Source organism: Zophobas morio, unplaced genomic scaffold (genome assembly GCF_036711695.1).
Source record: "Zophobas morio isolate AGI-343-1 ecotype UQ-CSIRO unplaced genomic scaffold, CSIRO_AGI_Zmor_V1 ptg000006l, whole genome shotgun sequence".
NCBI lineage: Eukaryota > Metazoa > Arthropoda > Insecta > Coleoptera > Tenebrionidae > Zophobas > Zophobas morio.
The window spans coordinates 6,201,296-6,215,850 of record NW_026972111.1 but is presented as its reverse complement, the minus strand read 5'-3'; the positions used below and the strand labels follow the sequence as shown (position 1 = coordinate 6,215,850).

The window sequence follows — 14,555 nt, the reverse complement described above, 5'->3', positions numbered from 1 at the left end:
GCCTGACTCATCGCATAACGGCCTTATGGCAGTCTTTGCGAGCCATTGTGATTTGCAGACTCGAAAAAACCAACATAAAGATTAATTTGCAGATGAAACTGATACGGTCAGTGAGAATGGATGAAATTATGAAAGGTGATACTTTTTCCAATGAAAGTTGGTGTTACTTCCGGCGAAATAGCACGTGAGAGTGGCTTTACGCGCTTGGACGAATGTGGTTCGGGGAAATTTGGAAGAAAAGAACAAAAAATCAGAAATGTACAAAAATGTCAGATAATAATGTTTACGATTTAAGGTTAGTTATTAGATAGAACAAAATTTTAAACTGATATACACTTGTTGTGATATTATGATGTTCGATATTCCAGTGATGCGATAAAATACCACCGTATAATTTTATCGCTGCAAGAATCCACCATGACATTTCTTCGGTATCACGCTGTTCATGAAATGCATTTACTCTCGACAAGAGTGAATATAATCGATCACTCGTAAAACTTATTTATAGAAACGCTTATTACACTTCTTTAAATCGTGATTTACTTCACTTTTACTATCAAAAGTCAACCTCTGCTTTACTATTATTGTTGCTGCACAATTGAGTTTGAAGTTCAATTTTAAAATTACATTCGACGTATTTTACAATTTTTGGGTTTGATAAATTTATTTTAAACGAAGCTGCGTTTGAAGTTTCGTAGTTGATTGAGCTCCTTATCAAATTTATAAATAATCTGTTCGATAAACTTGTTCAAACATTAAATACAAAAACAACATTGCTAAACTTTAATCCTGATTGACAAACTCCATCTCAAGCTGGTTAGGTTAGCGGTATCAAGAATAAATTACAAAAGGGAAAAAGTCTGTGATTGTTACATAAATGGTTAAAATGCTGCGTGCGCTGTCGATGAGGCCCACAATGGAACAATGTTATCTATAGCTGTGTTTATAAAAATATACATGATAAAGGTATTAGACCGGATAGAAATAACAAGAACGACTAATGAGATTGTCGCTTCTGTGTAGAATTCTTTGCTGGAAGAAGCCTGTCAAATGTCAAGCCAATTTCAATTTGTGGACATTTACGAAGTCAACGAATCAAAATTTGCTGAGTAGTGTTGTATCTGTTGACCTTGGCGTTCTATGGAAAAATGATAACCAAAAATAACTCTTTTCCCAGTGGTTTAATAACCTAAAATAAGTTTGGAGGGTCAAATTAAAATATTAATTAACGTTTAACTATTCATTCTCTGCAGTAAGTTGATGACGTCATCTTAAATAATTATAGAATAAATGGGAACATTTTAGAAAAAAAAATCACAATTATAAAACATTATGGAATTTAATTTTGAATCTGCAAAATCGAATGCTTTGAAATCTTGCAGAAGTTTTAAAGTTAGGATAAGCATGATACACTTTTAATCAAAATATACTTGCTTATCCCTCCAAAAAATTGATGACGTCAGCTCAAAATTTTGCCGAATAAATCCTATCTAAAATGTCCACTTGTGATTTATCTTTCCACTAATATTTTTTGGATTTGCTTATACAGGTGTCTCAAAAAATATATATGAGTTAATTTATTTTATCGATTAAATCAGGAACGGCTCACTCTAGCGTGTTCAAGGAATACTATGTATATTAAGAAAAGAGGGCAAAATATAAGCCCCGCCGAGCCGCCCTATCTCGATTGTGATGATTTTTCTTAATTGTCGAGATTTTTTTTTTTTAATTTAAATACAAAATTGTTATTATTTTTCTAGGAGAAACTGCCATGTATGTGAGTATCGTGTTATTCAAAGAATACTATGTATATTAAGAAAAAATTGGTCTAAAGAGTTTCGACAGTACTTCCCTCGCTGTCGGAAACTTGACGACTGCATGCCTATTGTGTTTTTTTTCTCATTACATTTTTGTAGTGGGAATTTAAAAAAAAAATGTGATGACGTCATCAACATTTTTGCAAGGACACGTATATCAGTTGGGATAGACGTAGTGTAATACTAAGAATAAAATTATTGTATTCCCAAATTTTCGGGAAAATGAATTGGGTCGTTTTGAATATTGATTTCTTATAATCAATAAAATAACGAAACAATTTACCCACGTATACGGCGCCGGTGTGTAATATCTAGAGAGCGGATCTCTGTCGGGCTAGGCAAGGCCAAACTCGGTACGGCTCGTACGGGATGCCAATTCATTGCGGTTGCGGACTGCACTTCGTTTATTTGAGATTAGAATAACGCTGTTTCGTTGCACTCTGCTGTTAATTCAAGTTCTCATTTACTTAGCCGTTTGATTAATAAATCGTTAATTATATTTATGGAATTAGTACCGATTAAATTCAGTGATTATCTATCACCCGCTACTGACTCCCGGCGATCCAGCGCATCCCCACCTATAATCGTGACGTAGCCCGAAAAAAATCCGCTGTCTAGTAATATGAAAGGCAACTGAAAATCGTTTATGTATAAACATTCATAATTTAAGATGACAAGCGTAACAGCATACGTGAGAGTCAAACAGAGAAACTGTAAACAAAACGACCATCGGTTTTATTGCTTCGACTTCCGCTTATTATATAAAACATTTGGTTTTATTTTAATTCTTGACGGTGAAATTCACAATTGGTTGATTATAAACATGTCTATTCCACATTCGCGGAACCAAGTGAGCGTATAAAACAAATGCAGGTCTGTAATGTTAAAGTCGATGTAAATAAGCGTGCTACCCTTATGTTTCAACCGAGTTTTTCCTTTAACAAATTTTGTGTCTACCAAATTGGGTTGGTTGGGGTGTAATACTAATAATAAGTGTTGCCTTTAATTTAATCAATAAAATAAATTGACTTCATTAATTTTTTTGAACCACCTCTTAAGAAAATCTAAAAAATATGAATGGAATGATAAATCACAAGTACAAACTCATCATATTTTTTGCATTTCAGATAGGATTTATTCAGCAGAATTTAAGGGTGACGTCATCAATTTTTTTAGGAGCGATGAACAAATACATTTTGAACAAAAGTTTACCATGCTTATAATAACTTTAAAATATTCCCAAGATTTCAAAGCATTCGGTTTCGTAATTCCTGATTAAATCGATAAAATAAATTCACGCATTCATTAAATTTTTTGAGTCACCCTGCATATGCAAATCCAAAAATATGAATGGAATGATAAATCACAAGTACAGACTCATCATATTTTGTACATTTTAGATACGATTTATTCGGCAAACTTTTGAGCTGACGTCATCAGTTTTTTGTAGAAGATAACCAAATATATTTTGACTAAAAATTTATTATGCTCTTTATAACCTTAAAACATCTGCAAGATTTCAAAGCATTCGGTTTTGTAGTTCCTGATTAAATCAATAAAATAAATTTACGCATTCATTAATTTTTTTGAGTCACCCTGTATATGCAAATCGAAAAAATTTGAATGGAATGATAAATCACAAGAAGAGACTCACCATATTTTGTACATTTTAGATAGGATTTATTCAGCAAAATTTTGTGGTGACGTCATAAATTTTTTAGGGGGAACGACCAAATACATTTTGATCAAACATTTACCATGCTTATGATAATTTTAAAATATCTCAAGATTTCGAAGCATTCGGTTTTGTAGTTCCTGAGTAAATCAGTAAAATAAATTTACGCTTTCATTTATTTTCTTGAATCACCCTGTATATGCAAATCCAAAAAATATGAATGGAGTGATAGATCACAAGTACAGACTGATCATATTTTGTACATTTTAGATATGATTTATTCGGCAAATTTTCGAGCTGACGTCATCAAGTTTTTGGAGGGGATAAGCAAATATATTTTGACTAAACATTTATTATGCTCTTTATAACCTTAAAACATCTGCACGATGTCAGAGCATTCCGTTTTGTAGTTCCTGATTAAATCAATAAAATATATTTACGCATTCATTAATTTTTTTGAGTCACTCCTTATATGCAAATCCAAAAAATATGAATGGAGTGATAAATGACAAGTACAGGCTCATCATATTTTGTACATTTTAGATATGATTTATTCCACAAACTTTTGAGCTGACGTCATCAAGTTTTTGGAGGGGATAAGCAAATATTTTTTGACTAAAGATTTATGATGCTCTTTATAGCCTTAAAACATCTGCAACATTTCAAAGCATTCTGGTTAGCAGATTAAAAATTAAATTTCAAAATGTTGTTTTACAATTTTGATTTTTTTTCCAAAAATCTGGACGTTTCGGGTGAAAAGTCGATTCAGAGTTGTAAACTACATGTGTAGAACTATGTTATTTTATACAATTGAAAACCCATTTACTACGTACAATTTTGAAGTGACGTCATCGCATTAGTGGTGGGGATGATTAGACAAATTTTGGTTAGCGTTTTACCATCTACATGATATTCTTAATATAAGTACAAAATTTCACAACAATCGGTCGAGTACTTTCGGAGATTATCTTTCTAATAAAAATCCGGGACGGCAGACGGACAGACGGACAGACGGACAGACAGACGGACGGACAGACGGACAGACAGACGGAAATGGGAGACCTATTTCTTCGTCTTCTAGGGGTCATGAAAGATCGAGAAAACGTAAAAGTAGAGAGTCGGCCGACGGACTCGATTACAATACTTCCTTTGCTTACGCTCGGGAAGTAAAAATTAACGCCAAATATTCAGCCCTACCCATACCTGCCCTGATCTAAATAGTAATGAAGTTTTCATTGGTTGCAAGACCTAGAGGCGGTGCCTAATTGGAAAGTCCATATTTCCTTACAAAAATTTACCATTTTAAACGTGTCTTCAGTTCCTAAGAATTAAAATAATCATCACAATTGAGATGGGGTTAAAGTTAGTCATCAGTACCTTCTAAGATTAAACTGATTTTGGCATATGATATACCTTCTATGAAAAGAGAGGGTGGGTGGGCGGGGCTATTATTTAAAATTATTTTGCTTCACTGAACTAATTTTTAATGTTTACAATTTTTATGTAAATATTATCGTTTTTTTCCAGAAATGTATGAAATGTGTAATGATCGTTCCATTAAGTAAACATCATAAAATAAAGGCAAAGATTAGGTCCCACCCATAGCTGCCCCATTCGTCGTCAGATCGAGGGGCGGCGCTTAATTGCAAAATCCGTATTTGTCTACAAGAATTTACCATTTTAAACATGTTTTAAGTTTCATGTTATGAAAAATGGCTATGTATATTAAGAAAAAAAAAAAGGCAAAATATAGGCCCCGCCCACCCACCCTGTCTCGATTGTGACGATTTTTTTTTATAGTCGAGATATTTTTTTCAGAATATTTATGCCAAATTCTTATTATTTTTCCACAAGAAACTACCATGTAAGACATATGTTTGAGGCTGGTGTTATTAAAAGAGTGCCATGTATATTAAAAAAAATTGAAACCAAAGATTAAGCCCCACCCATACCTGCTCTGATCTAAATGGTAATGAAGTTTTCATTGGTTGGCAGTCCTAGAGGCGATTAGATAGCATTCGTCGTCAGATCGAGGGGCGGCGCTTAATTGCAAAATCCATATTTGTCTACAAGAATTTACCATTTTAAAAATGTTTTAAGTTTCATGTTATGAAAAATGGCTATGTATATTAAGAAAGAAAAGGCAAAATATAAGCCCCGCCCACCCACCCTGTCTCGATTGTGATGATTTTTTTTAATAGTCGAGATATTTTTTTCAGAATGTTTATGCCAAATTCTTATTATTTTTCTACAAGAAACTACCATGTCAGACGTATGTTTGAGCCTCGTGTTATTAAAAGAGTGCTATGTATATTAAGAAAAAAGTGAAACCAAAGATTAAGCCCCACCCATACCTGCTCTGATCTAAATAGTAATGAAGTTTTCATTGGTTGGCAGACCTAGAGGCGATTAAACAGCATTCGTCGTCAGATCGAGGGGCGGCGCTTAATTACAAGATCCATATTTGTCTACAAGAATTTACCATTTTAAACATGTTTTAAGTTTCATGTTATGAAAAATGGCCATGTATATTAAGAAAAAAAGGCAAAATAAGCCCCGCCCACCCACCCTGTCTCGACTGTGTTGATTTTTTCAATAGTCGAGATATTTTTTTCAGAATGTTTATGCCAAATTCTTATTATTTTTCTACAAGAAACTACCATGTACGACGTATGTTTGAGGCTCGTGTTATTAAAAGAGTGCCATGTATATTAAGAAAAAATTGAAACCAAAGATTAAGTTCCACCCATATCTGCTCTGATCTAAATAGTAAGGAAATTTTCATTCGTTGGCAGACCTAGAGGCGGAGCCTAAATGCAAAATCCATTTTTCTTTACAAAAATTTACATTTTGAATGTGCTTTAAGTTTCTAATAATTAAAAAATCATTACAATTGAGATGGGGTGGGTGGGTGGGGTTTATATTTGATTATATTTTGTTAATTGTTGATCAATTTTTTTATATTTTTTAACAGTTTCTGAATGAAACTATGAAATAACTGAATCCAGTTTCTTAGATAATAAACAACATTTAATTATGTGAATTTTATGTTTTTCTTATGATAACCCCTATTAGACAAAAAAAAGCTAAAAGTTGATACCATACAGTATAGAAAATGAGATGATGATGATTTTGGAGACACTCTGTATAAACAATTCTAGAAAAATAGGAGCTATGAATAAACTCGATTACACAAGCACGTCTTTCTGAACTTTTCAAATGGTGTTGACTTTGCAAAATTTTCTCATGACGTCATCAAGTTTTTGGAAGGGATGGGAGATTCTGACTAGCGATTGATCATGTTTTTTCATCAAATTTTAGAACAATCGGTTTTGTAGTTTCCAATATGAATTTTAAAATTTTGTTCTATTTTGAATTTTTTCCGAAAACCTATAGCATATTTTTTGACACATTTTACCTACGTGTAATTTAGCAAAATCGTGGTTAGCACACCAATCAGTCAGTAGTTTCGAAATGTATCTGTGAAAATTATCTATTCTAGGAACTATCAAATTTTGAGCTTCCACTCAGGAAGTGTAAAATATATAAAATCAAATATGCGAAAATTAATATTCCGTTAATTTTTCTGGATATGAATGGCTACTTTCAGGTTTTCTCGACGTTTCATGATCCCTAGAGTACAAAAAAGTAGGTCTCGGCTTTCCGTGTGTCTGTCGTCTATCGGTCTGTGTCGATTTTTATTAGACAGATAATTATTTCCGAAACTACTGGACCGATTGTTATCAAATATTATATGAATGTTAAGCATATCGTGTACTTGGTAAAAGACTAACCAAAATTTATTTGCTCATACCCACCAACAATTTGACGCCGTTTTCTCAAATTTTTTTAGTAAACGCCATTTAAATTTTATAAAATTTATATAATATAATACTCTTACAATTGTGGTTTATGACTCTGCCTTGAATTTTTACCCTAGGCATCCAAATTTTCACTATCCTATATATTTTAATTAATATAGGTTATCACAAAAAAAAACAATTTTATAATTTTTAAAAAAGCGAAATTTGTTCAGGGGCAAGCGAAGTTCTGTCAAACAAACTAAATAATTTGTTTAAACATTATTTAGTCAATTGACTTCATTAACGTCACAGACTAAACTTAGGAACAAAGAAATGTCCGTCATTTGCGTCAAAATTTTCAGGAGAATTGTACCAAAACATCAATAAAAAACACGTCGAAGACAGCCATGGATTTTTGAAGACTTTTCTTTGACAGAATTTTCGTCTTGTCAGATTACCGTCAATTTGAAAGTTTGAGCTGATAATGCAACAATCCAAGACAAACTTTCCAAAAACTATGGCTGTCTTTGAACGTGTTTTACTGCTCTTTCGGTATAAGCCATACTCAAGAGCCGTGGGTTTAGCCACAATTTAGGTTACCACCATTGTGTCATTTGTCAAGTGAACAAACCCGTATCAAACCTGTCACTTGTGTCATTATATTTTGACACTGACATGTAGTGGCTAAAGCTTCAAATTCTAACAAACGAAGTGTAAGCTATTGTTGTGAATCCACTGTGTCACTTAGTTTTAGTTAAAGTAGAGTCCTCCTGATAGTGAACATTGACTTTTTGTGGATCTAACGACAAGAATTTCGCTTTTTAATGTGTTTTAATAAATTTTAGAATAACCTGAATTGTCTGTAAATGACCATTATTTTAATCCTAAGCGGTTTGTCGGCGACTTTTGGATACAAAAAGTCAATGTTCACTATTTGCCGGGCTCTACTTTATCAGTTTTATTTGACGTAATAATTATGAACGTAACTTACATTTCTTAATGTTATAACTACAATTTAAATTTTAAGTTTTATGGAGATTAATATTTTTGAGTCTGGAAATTGTAACTCGTAACTTAAACCACCCAGAAAGCGTGATGTCAGCGACATTGGTCTATTTCGAGATGGCAAGCAAAAAGTTCAAGATCATGGCTACATCAGATTTTAAAAGTACCGAGTGACTATTAATGTTTGTTTTTTTTTTAGTTTGGTTGGCAACATTTCTAAAATTTTATGATGATACACCTGCCAATAATTCGGAATTGCCAACACAAAAATTTACTTTTTTTACGGATTCATAAACCACAAGTGCTGGAGTATTTTATTAAAATTTAAATAATATTTATTATTGCAAACAAAAATAATTGAAGTGGACGATGACTTTTGCCGCCTTGTCGAAACATGAATTATAATCAGATGGTCAAACTGACGTTCATATAGTACAGGCTGCTATACACACGAGCAGAAAATTTGGGTAAATTTACATTTAAATGTCCAGTGATTGTTCAGTGTTATAAATATTTATAGACACTCTGAAATCTGAATGTATATATTGTTTTTGGAAGTGATAGTTAAAACGTTCCAGCAACGTTACAGTAACATTTGAGTTAACCCTTTGTACGTTCAAAGTTACAAATTTTAAATTATGGCAAGGTGGAAGTGAAGAGTTCTCTTTCATCTATTTGCTAAGTGGTATTATATACTCCAGCTTTGATCTAGTGAAAAGAGATTTTTAATTTATAATATAAATATAAAAATAAAAAGCTTTGAGGATACTATTAAAAATCGTTTCACTTAATCATTAGTCAGACTATAAGTAAGGTATATGAGCAACTGTAACCTCAATTTTTGTGTATTGGTAGCTAATAAATTTAAATTTTAATGCATCGGTGGAAAAAATTGTAGTTTAAGTACATACATACTTTATTATACTCAAAAAGTACGGTAAAAATTTCCTATTCAATGTATGTACCCGCATAATACGCTTAAAATGAGTGCTATAACGTGTCAACCCGGACTATAAGCACGTGTACCACTTTTCATTGTAAGACGAGCGCCCAAGAATCTTTTTAACGTGGGAAAATACAGTTTTGCAATTCAAAGAACCTTTTAATTAATGATAAACTTATTGGAAACTGCGTCAGACAATTCTTGTACGATTAATTACATTTGTTAATTAACCCGATAAACGAAAAGCCTGCCACCATCACAACGCAGCTGTTCCACCAAGTCAGCACCTATATGCAAATTCCGCCAATTAAAAACTAAGTAAATAAATAAAAACGAACGGCGCCGTTGAAAAGTTCCAAGTTCCGCTCGAACTGCAGAACCCCCGTCCGCCAATTTCTATTTACAGAGTGATCAAATATTCCCCAGATACAGAGTGATTGTGCAACAGCCCGTCCTTCGCACGTATCGAGCCGCTGACGTCATGGCAATCTCCGCTCCGCGAACGCTGACGTTGAAAATACCAAAGTTGAAAAGATTTCAAGCGCAACATCCGCGGAAAAGCATGAATCAACCGCACCATCTGCCAGCGCTTTCCACGTTTCTCTCGCCGCTTTCGTTTTAAATAGCCTTTTTTAAATAAAACACAAAGAATAAATAAATGAGGAGAAAGGAATCCCCTTTCCCAAGCCCGCTCTTACCGAATAAATAATTAATCACGAACACGTCTGCGGCCGCAATTAAAATATAGGCCGAAAACCCACTGAATCATGGTTGGCTTTCGATCCGAAGAAATGGGGCAATCGGAATAATTGCGCCACTTGTTGCTAGAGCGCTTATCCATGACGCCCAGCGCCCATGCGACCATCTCGCCCAAAATTCCGACGGATGGACGTGGTATTTTTGTTTATTCTACGCGACGAACTCGTCTTGCGCCGTTCAATGGCAGACACGTGTGGATTTCGGTGATAACAGATGCATGTGGGCACTTACCTATGCAGTTGCTGCGGCTCGAAGCGATGTTGACAATTAGATTTGGTCGATTCGATTCGTACGATCCTATACCACAACCAGTTATTCTTTTCTCATACGGTCATGACACCGATTACGTAGTGGCCCCTTTTATCGCGGATAACAAGTTATCGACGTCAGGGGCCGAGAGGGGGATAGTGGAGACATCTGGGGGACAGTAGGCGCATGATACGCCGGAGACCACGACCTTCTCTATTAACTACGGCCTGCTCAATCGACCTGAATTTCATTGTTTTTTTGATTCTGAGAAAACGCAAAATGTCGCCACTTTGGCGCCACTTACCCGTTAACCGTCAATTAATTTTAGACCATCAACTGTCAGTTTATAGGTTAACAAGAATTAGGAAACACTGGAAATTTTCATTTAAATTTATAATAGATGAAACCATTAAGCTACATGTGTACTTCAGAGGGCGTTTGCGAGAAATAATTCCAAAATCAGCCCGTAAAGCCATGGTTGGGCCTGCCCTCAACGTGGGTAAGGGTATCGTTTTTACCTAGTTTTTCCGAGTTTGTGAGCGACTCCCACAATACGAACGCATTTCGAAATGCGACAATGATCTCCGATAAGTATGTTTTACGTGTATTTTTTTCGTAATAATTCAATTCATTGTAATAATAGACCTCTGAAATTTGAAATGACAACTTATGATTAAAGATGGTATAAAATCAAAATCAGAACTCTCGTGAGAGTTGCGCTCCAATGGACACGTACCCTTATTTCTAGAGAGACAGAATGTGGTGAATAGAATCAAGACGTTAACATTTACTTTTCCTAATTCGGAAAATTATTTAAAAAGAAAATGGTTGGCCGCACTAAAGAGAATGATTTTTGAAACTTCTGCTAACCAAAGCGTATGTTCTACATTGGTCTACAGTTATTGTAGTTGATGATAATTATTAAAATACAGATCATCAGTTAATGCATATTATCTTTCACTGTGCGAATTCTATTTTAGCGAAGCAGACATTGAAACAAGCTATTTTCATGAGAGGTCTGGACAGCTTCTTTAGTTCATCCACAATCGAAGCAGGGTGAAAATAGCTGTTACATACAGAATCAGTTTATAGAAGCGAAACTACTAAATTTGGTAAAACTTTACAAAAGGCACTTCTCGATTTCGCACAAACTGTTTTTAGGTTTGGCAAAATTTGTACACGGAAACTACCATAAATAACGTGGGAATAGCATCACGTTTCAGCAATTTTCTTCCTGATTCAGATGCTTTAAAACATGATTTCAGGAAATGTAAACTGCAAACAACCGTTTTGTCCGATAATCTTGGGCACTCATCTACAATTTTTCGTATTCAGAAGTGTCTTTTTTAATAAAATATGTCAAACTTTATGCAAACAAAAATAGGTACTTAATAAAAATATTTATTGAAGATTTACCGGTATTAGGATATATTTTTCCCAACCATACTTGTCTTAGCTTAAAATTAGAGGGAAACTCATGAAAGGATCTTGAAGGATCTGTGGAGAAACACGACGGAACACAACAAAACGAATAAGGCATTTTAAAATGCGAGACACAACACAAAGCACTAAAACAAACGTAAACAAAAACAAAACGAACTGGCGATTGTAAATCTCGGATCTATTTAAGCCACAAATAAACTAAAACAGGTTAGACACAAGAGACACGTTGAGGAATGACAAATACTCCTGTCACAATTTTTGAAAATTATCTAGTAGTAGGCAGGTGTCTTTTTTGGCGTTTAACGGGTAAGTGGCTCTACGCGGAGAACACGAAAACTAGACTATTGAGCAGGCCGTAGTTAATAGAGAAGGTCGTGCGGAGACGATCGAGTAGGGAACTGTAAATTGGCACGGTTTCAGCGGAAATACGAAATCTAGTGTTCACTGGAAAAAAATGTTGTATATTGACACAAAAGGCGAAGGCGGAGTGGGGATGTGTTGAAAAGCGTTGAAAGATTTGTACACAGTCTTCTTCTTGGTCTGTGATCCGTAATTGGATCTACGGTGTGAAGATTATGCGTGACGTAGGCAACACAGAATACTACTCTAACCCTAGCAATTTGAATAATTTTTATATCAGTGGTTCTCTATACTCAGTTTATGGGTTATTGAATCCTTAAACCTGTATTAGAAACTAACATCAACGTCATAAAAATTGTTTCATTATAATCTAGTGCGTACGTACGATTTTATTAAAAAAAAAAACTGGATAAATAATATGTAATAATAACTTTATTGCCCAACAGTTTCCCATTAACAGGACAAAATACATATTTGTGTACATAGAAGAACACATTCTCAAATCATCTGCTAATCCAAGTCTAGGACATGTAAATGACCTCAATAAGTCGTCAATAAATAATGTAAAAAGAAGACGTCCCAGGTTGGAACCTTGAGGTACACCTGACGTTTACACCACAGTAGATTTTACACATTCATGTGATATATAACCATTATAAAAGGCATAGTTAATTCGTGCTATATAGTAGGATTCAATAAATTTAATAAATGATGGAGACATGCCAAAAAAACTGAGCTTATTGAGCAGCAATAACATCCAATTGTCCACCCTTATCCAATTCCTCAGAAATACACTGCGTTACTATCATGAGATTTGTAATGGTAGATTTTCCAATTAAAAAACCAAGGAAGAACTGCATACGTGTTGAAAAGATCTAGCTCTAGCACATGCAGTATTTATGTTAATGTAAGATGTTATATTAAAGTCTCCAATTATTAAGACAGATTTGTTAGCAAGAAACATTTCAAGTGCTTTAAAAAAGATTTCATAGTCATTAGATGATGAATTCAGGGGTATATACACATAAAATAATTACATGTTTAAAACGGTAAACTTTTGTAGGAAAGGATCGATTTTACAATTAGGCTCCGCCCCTCGCTCTGAAAACGAATGAAAAATTCATCACAATTGAGCTTGGAATGCATATGGGTGGAGCTTAATTTCTGGTTTGTTTTTTTCTTAATATACATAGTATTTTTTGAACGACACGGTAGTCAAAAACATGTTTTTTATTTCTTGTAGAGAAATAAGGATTTTGCTACTAAGCTCCGCCCCTTTAGTTCACGATGAATAAAAAAATCATCACAACTCAGATAGGGCGGGTGGGCAGGCTTTCGTTTTGGCTCTTTTCTTAATATGTGTAGTTATTTTTTCACAACAAGAAACATAAAACATGTTTAAAATGGTAAATTTGCATAGGGAAATATCGATGTTACAATTCTGACAACGAATAAAAAATTCATCTCAATTGAGCTTATAATAATTGATGTGGATGGAGCTTAATTTTTGGCTTGTTTTTTTCTTAATATACATACTTTTGAATAACACGATACTCAAAACATGTTTTTTATTTCTTTTATAGAAATAAGGATTTTGCAATTAAGCTCTACCTCCTTGGCTCACCACGAATAAAAAAATCATCACAATTGAGATAGGGCGGGTGGGCGGGGCTTACATGTTTCCTTTTTTTCTTAATATGTGTAGTCATTTTTTCACAACAAGAACCTTAAAACATGTTTAAACTGGTAAATTTGCATAGGGAAATATAGATGTTGCAATGAAAAATTCATCACGATTGAGATCGAGACGGATAGGTGGGGCTTCTCTTATGGTTTTCTTTGTATAACACAATGACTTAAGGACATATTTCACATGGTAATTTCTCTAGAACAATAAAGATTTTACAATTAAGCTCCCCCCCCACGGCTTACGATGAATAAAAAAAATTATCAAAATAGAGATCGGGCGGGTGGGCGGGGCCTATATTTTGCCTTTTTTTTAAATATGCATAGCCATCTTTTCACAAGAAGAAACATAAAACATGGTTAAAATGGTACATTTTTGCAAGGAAATATGAATTTTGCATTTATGGGAAAAATCGATATTTCTTTATACAAATTTTCCATTTTAAACATGTTTTAAGTTTCAAGTTGTGAAAAGAAGTCTACAATTATGAAAACAAAAGGGCAAAATGTAAGCCCGCCCACCCGCCCTATCTCATTTGTGATGATTTTTTTATGCGCCGTGAACCACTATTCAAAGAATAAATACTATGTGTATTAAGAAAAAAAGGCAAATTATTAACCCCATCTCCATTGTGATGAGTTTTTAATCTTAGAAACTTAAAACATGTTTAAAATGGTAAATTGTTGTAGAAAAATATGGATTTTGCAATTAGGCTCCGCCTCTAGGTCTGCCAACGAATGAAAATTTTATTACTATTTAGATCAGGGCAGGTATGGGTGGCGCTTAAGCTTTGGGTTTAATTTTTTCTTAATAT

General features: G+C 34.0%; 1 protein-coding gene and 1 long non-coding RNA gene across 3 annotated transcripts in view; one reads left to right on the top strand and one right to left on the bottom strand.

Moving 5' to 3' along the window:
* LOC135123437 (uncharacterized) overlaps positions 1–10,341 on the bottom strand; it is a 69,930-nt gene extending 59,589 nt beyond the window's left edge. The window contains exon 1 of the mRNA XM_064048074.1: positions 10,234–10,341. The gene's annotated coding sequence lies outside the window, so the exon portion shown is untranslated. The remainder of the gene's footprint in view (positions 1–10,233) is intronic.
* Positions 10,342–10,460: 119 nt separating this feature from the next.
* Positions 10,461–12,020, top strand: LOC135123438 (uncharacterized). Of its 2 annotated transcripts, XR_010279615.1 has the most exons (4): positions 10,461–10,842; positions 10,895–11,127; positions 11,232–11,363; positions 11,413–12,020. It is a non-coding gene; the product is annotated as an uncharacterized LOC135123438 (long non-coding RNA). The 2 variants fall into 2 exon arrangements; XR_010279614.1 differs by having other exon boundaries at positions 10,461–11,127.
* The last annotated feature ends 2,535 nt before the right edge of the window (positions 12,021–14,555 follow it).